The sequence below is a fragment of the Podarcis muralis genome, chromosome 6, assembly GCF_964188315.1.
Source record: "Podarcis muralis chromosome 6, rPodMur119.hap1.1, whole genome shotgun sequence".
Lineage (NCBI taxonomy): Eukaryota > Metazoa > Chordata > Lepidosauria > Squamata > Lacertidae > Podarcis > Podarcis muralis.
This window is the reverse complement of record NC_135660.1, coordinates 67,921,971-67,928,191: the sequence shown is the minus strand read 5'-3', so window position 1 is coordinate 67,928,191 and position 6,221 is coordinate 67,921,971.

Genomic DNA, 6,221 nt, shown 5'->3' with positions numbered 1-6,221 from the left:
CTGTTGTAAGCTGTCTTTATTGTTCACATCCACAAGCAATATAACAATGAAATGACTCATTTTAGTTATTTTTTAACCAAGTGGCATATTTCTTCACCTACTTCAAACATGGTGCGCTAGGAATAAGGCTTCAAAATGTAATGAAAGCATTTTAAAAAATGACTGAATTTATTTTAAGGAAGCATTTTTGACCTACTAATAGTTGGTATAATTACCGTATTTTTCGCCCTATAGGACACACTTTTTCCCCTCCAAAAATGAAGGGGAAATGTGTGTGCGTCCTATGGCGCGACTGCAGCGTGCCATCCCGCTATCCCCCGACCTGGTTTGAAGGCTGGTGGCGGGGAGAAGCCCGCTTCTCCCCGCCGCCAGCCCCACAAGCTCGGGGGACAGCGGGGAGGCGCAGCGCACCCAGGCTTAGCTTCGCGCAGCTCTCCGCAAGCCGTGGGAGCCCGGCGCTGGGCTCCCACAGCTTGCGGAGAGCTGCCTGTTCTGGGGGCTGGGGTCGGGGGAAGCTCGGGCTTCCCCCGCCCCAGCCCTGTGCCTGGGGGGGGAATAAATTTTTTCGCCTTTATTTCCTGCCCCCGCCCCCCCCCCAAAAAATTAGGTGCGTCCTATGGGCCTGTGCGTCCTATAGGGCGAAAAATACGGTACTTATGAATGCTTTTGTGTAAGACATAAATAATATGAGAGCATTTTTTTCCATGCAAAGTTATATCATCTTAAAGCATAATCCTATACACATATACTCAGAAGTTCATTGATTAATTGCATCTTACTTCCCAGTAGGGTGGGTATAACATTGGATCCATAATGCAGAGTAATCCTACAGTGGTAGTGGTGGGAAGTTGCATGGCAGAAGAACGACCATTTCAAAGCCCTGCTGTTTGCTTTTACAGCAGAAGGTGAAAGAGGTATTTTTCCTGTGTCCCCCAGGTTGTTGTTTTTCAACAGGAAGGGAAATTACACTGGCTCCAGGGCTGGCATAGATTTTGCCCCCTTTCAGGGGTGTGTTGGGGAAATGAAGTGGCTTTTCATTCTGCCCCGGCACACTTGATTTTTGGCCTCTTTGCCAACAAAAGATATTTCCTCTGCCAAACTGCAGAAGCCTCTACTTAGGGAGCATATACCAGGTTGAGGAATAGCGGGGTGACGGTGCTGCGCCTCCCCGCTGTCCCCCAAGCTTTTGGGCTGCAGGCTGCTGCCCGCAAGCCTTGCGAGCCCGCAGGACCTCCCGCCGGGCTTGCAAGACTTGCGGATAGCTTCCTGAAGCCTGGAGAGCGAGAGGGGTTGGTGCGCACCGACTCCTCTCGCTCTCCAGGCTTCAGCGAATGCCTGCATTCGCCCCATAGGACGCACACACATTTCCCCTTCATTTTTGGAGGGGGGAAAGTGCGTCCTATAGGGCGAAAAATACTGTAATGCCAATCCTGGCCTGACTGCACTGACTGCCAATTTCTGGGCCCAATTCAAAATGCTGGTTTTGACCTATAAAGCCTTAAATGGCCCAGGAATGCAATACCCCAAGAACGGCCTCTCCCCATATGAACTGACCCCACAATCATCATCTGAGACCCTTCTTCATGTTTCACCTACATAAGATGTCTGGAGGGTGGCAACAAGAGAATGGGTTTTATCTGTAGTGGCTCCCCACTTGTGGAATGCTCTCCCCAGGGAGGCTCACGTGGCATTTTCATTATATATGAAAAGCATTCCTCTTTACCCAGGTCTTTGGCTAATTAAACAATCTATGGCCTTTGAAATGTGTGTGTGTGGCCGGGGAATTGTTTTTGGTTGTTGCTATGGTATGCATAGAGGGCAATGTAGAAATTTAATAAAAATGAATAAACTGATAACTGTACCCCTAGGCAGAGGTCAATTAAATGTACTACACAAGAATGACGATGATGTACTGATGTATTACAAAAAGCAGGTTGAGTAAAACAAGGTCGCTTTCAGGATTTTTACATTTAAGTCTAGAAAAGTTGCAGACCATTCCAGGCGAGAGAATTCTATTTGCACAAGGTGGCATTATTTGGTATGCAGTTTTTAAAGTTATCCGCATTGAGAAGGTGGCTAGCCAGCCTAATGGGAAACACCCACTTCCCATTTCCCTAACAGTTGCTCTAGGGCTCCAGCCAGATTCCTTGGACTCTGAACTATTGCTCTCAGTCCTACCTGTGACTATTAGGTTTCAACAGCAAGAAAGCTTCACTCCCAACATACAGCAGACCATTAACAAAAAGTATTCTGTTTAGTAAAAAAATTTTTTTCTGGGATTGAGCTCTTGTTTTGCCCTCACTCTAACCCTTTATTTAGTTGTGGGCCCCTCTATGCTCTGGAGGAAATAATAATAATAATAATAATAATAATAATAATAATAATAATAATAATTTTATTTATTTATACCCCGCCCTCCCCAGCCAAGGCCGGGCTCAGAGCGGCTTACAAGCAATAATAAAAACAAGATGAATGATTACAACTTAAAAACAAAAATAAAATACAACATTAAAATAATGGAACATTAAAATATTAAAATGTAGCCTCATTGCAGGAGGAGAAGGAAAAGAAAAAAGAAAAAGAGGGAGGGAGGGAATCAAATTGGCTCCAAGCCAAAGGCCAGGCGGAACAACTCTGTCTTACAGGCCCTGCGGAAAGAAATCAGATCCTGCAGGGCCCTGGTCTCATGAGGCAGAGCGTTCCACCAGGCCGGAGCCAGAGTTGAAAAGGCCCTGGCTCTGGTTGAAGCCAATCTAACTTCCTTAGGGCCTGGGACCACTAGGGTGTTGTTATTTATGGACCTTGAGGCTCTTCGTGGGGCATACCAGGAGAGGCGGTCCTGTAGGTACGAGGGTCCTAGGCTGTGAAGGGCTTTAAAGGTCAAAAGCAGCACCTTAAATCTGACTCTGTACTCCACTGGGAGCCAGTGCAGCTTGAAAAGCACTGGGTGAATATGCTCCCATGGCAAAGACCCCGTGAGGAGCCTCGCTGCAGCATTCTGTACCCGCTGGAGTTTCTGGGACAGCTTCAAGGGCAGCCCCGCGTAGAGCGAATTACTGTAGTCAAGCCTGGAGATGACCGTCGCATGGATCACTGTGGCCAGGTCGGGGCAGGAAAGGTAAGGGACCAACTGCTTGATGCGGCGAAGGTGGAAAAATGTCGCTTTGGCTGTTGCTGTAACTTGCGCCTCCATGGAAAAGGAGGCGTCAAGGATTACACCCAAACTCTTAACGGAAGGCAATGGCACTAATTGGGCCCCCGCAAGAGAAGGGAGTTGGTCCCTCATCCCCATGCCATCCCGACCTAGCCATAGGACCTCTGTCTTCGAAGGATTTAGTTTCAATCGGCTCCCACGAAACCATCCAGCCACAGCTTCCAAGCATCTGGTCAGTGTGTTCGGGGCCGAGTCGGTGTGGCCATCCATCAGCAGTTAGAGCTGAGTGTCATCAGCATATTGGTGACAGCCCAGCCCAAAGCTCCGGATAATCTGGGCAAGGGGGTGCATAAAGATGTTAAAAAGCATCGGGGAGAGAATTTCGCCCTGCGGCACTCCGCACACCAAGGAGTGGCGCGATGACATTTCCCTCCCTAGTGCCACACTCTGTCGCCGACCAGAGATAAAAGAGCACAACCAGTTACGGGCTATGCCCTGTATCCCCACGTCTGCGAGGCGGTGGTCCAGAAGATCATGATCGACCATGTCAAAGGCTGCTGACAAATCTAAAAGGATCAGCAGTCCCGACCCGCCACGATCCAGTTGTCTACAGAGATCATCTGTTAAGGCAACCAGAGCTGTCTCCGTCCCAAAACCAGGACGGAAACCGGACTGAAATGGATCTAATGCCGATGTTTCCTCCAGAAACCTACCAAGCTGTTCAGCAACCGCTCTCTCAATTACCTTACCCAGGTATGGAAGATTTGAAACTGGGCGGTAATTGGATAGGTCTAAGGGATCTAATGAAGTTTTCATTAGTAAATAGTAAAGGCATTAAAAAAAAAAATTAGAGTGCATAAGAGGAAGGCATTAAACACTGAGAACTCTGAGTACCACAGATAGCGTGCGTCAGTATGAGACTGCTGAGTCTACAGCACAATTTGTTCACTGCTATTGGGCAGATATTACATGTAGCCTTTTCTTGCCAGTGTGTGACTCCTTTAACAACCTTGAGTTAAATTTATGAAGCTGAATAATTAAATCACTTCTAGTACTGCAAACCTTGTGAATAAATGGCTGCAGGCAGTCATTACTATTTGGCAGCAGCCAGGGTTTCAGCATTGTAGCAACTTATGTTTGTGATAGTCCTTGTTGTCTGTTAGGAACGCTGCAGCTTCTACTGTATTTCAGATATTTTACATGCAGAAGCATTTGTCTCCTGTCTTTTTGTTATGTAGCATCCTGGGGCGCTTACAGAAAATTTTAAAAAGATATTGAAACTGTTATTATACAAATTCAATCAAATAAAAAAGTTGAGAGAGAATCAAGAAAAGAGCAAAAAGTAAAAATTGGTTTACCTAACAAAACAATTGCCTAAACAAGGCTTGGGGCACAATTCTAAGGCTAGATCTACCAGGATGAGTGGAGTTAGGATCCTGCTGATCAGCTTAACTCCCTTAACCTGGCTCAGCCAGACATAGGCTAGCATATCTCCTCCATCCTGGCTCAGCAGACCCTATTGGATCTTAAAAGATAAAGGTAAAGGGACCCCTGACCATTAGGTCCAGTCGTGACCGACTCTGGGGTTGCAGCGCTCATCTTGCTTTATTGGCCGAGGGAGCCGGCGTACAGCTTACGGGTCATGTGGCCGGCATGACTAAGCCACTTCTGGCGAACCAGAGCAGCGCACGTAAATGCTGTTTACCTTCCCGCTGGAGCGGTACCTATTTATCTACTTGCACTTTGATGTGCTTTCAAACTGCAAGTTGGCAGGAGCAGGGTGCTCACCCCGTCGCGGGGATTCGAACCGCCAACCTTCTGATCGGCAAGCCCTAGGCTCTGTGGTTTAACCCACAGCACCACCCGCGTCCCTTCTATTGGATCTTAAGCCCATGTAAAATCTGAAAAACGAGTGTGGCGGGGGCAGGACAGAAGGGAGTGAAACCTAGGCTGAATCCTTATCACATGCATGTTGGTTATGTGACCTAGGAACCTGGAGTAAATTAAGGCAACGAAAAGAGTAGTGTAACTTAATTTAAAGGCTCGTTTTCCCTCTTCCAGGTTAGAGCAGTTCAGCCTGGTCCTGAATGGCATTTGGATCCGGTGTACTTCTGCTGACTTAGTTTATGTTGGTTCAATTTATACCAGCTTCTTGTGTTTTAAGATTGCTCTCAGTGGTGAAAAGATGGTAAGGTGGAGTCCAGGCAGGGAGTTCCACAGCTTGGGTGCTGTTAAAGGGAAGGGCAGTATTCCTGTCAAATACACCTCCTTAAAAGCCATTTATGGTTTTAAACAATATATAGCGTGTTGACTTACGCAAATAAACTAATCGGTAGTCATTGCAACTGGAGCAACAAAGTTATTGACATTAACCCTATAAAGATCCTGCTGGGCCAAGCCTCCCACAAAACAGGAAATTGTTGATTAGGAAAATATGAAGATTTTAATCTGTTCCAGTTGACAGACAAGTTTTTTTGGGGGGAGTGGTTCCTTCTCAAACTGAGAGGAGATAATGCCCTTTTCTCTTCCTGTCTTCTGCTCGGGGTGTCCTGTTCAGTTTCCTAGCTACAAAGTCTCTGAATTTTATAGTGTCAGACTTGAGAACTGAACTCTTTATTAGGAAATGGAGATATATTACACATATGGAGCAAAAGCTGGTGGAAGAAACTATCCATACTTCAATTGCCATATCTTAAATGCATACTTGTGGCATAGTTTCACATGTCATTCAAACTGATTTTACTTGCCATATTTCTGTCCCTGTTCCTCCAAGGAGCTAAGTGAAACACACAGTTCCCCCTCCCCTTTATCAGATCAACAACTTTGCGAAGGAGATTAGATGGAGATGAAGTGATTGGCCCAAGGTTATCTATTGAGTTTCAAAGCTGAGTGGGGATTTTAATCACTCCTAGTTCAACACTCTTAACTATTCTCCCAGAGTGTCCTTTGGTCTGTTGTGTGAACCTTTCCTCCATCTTGCCATCCCACCTGCAGAATCCCTGCTCTCTTGCAATATCAAGGTGCTTAATGGGTCAAGTAGGAAATGGTGAATTCAGGGCTGTGACTT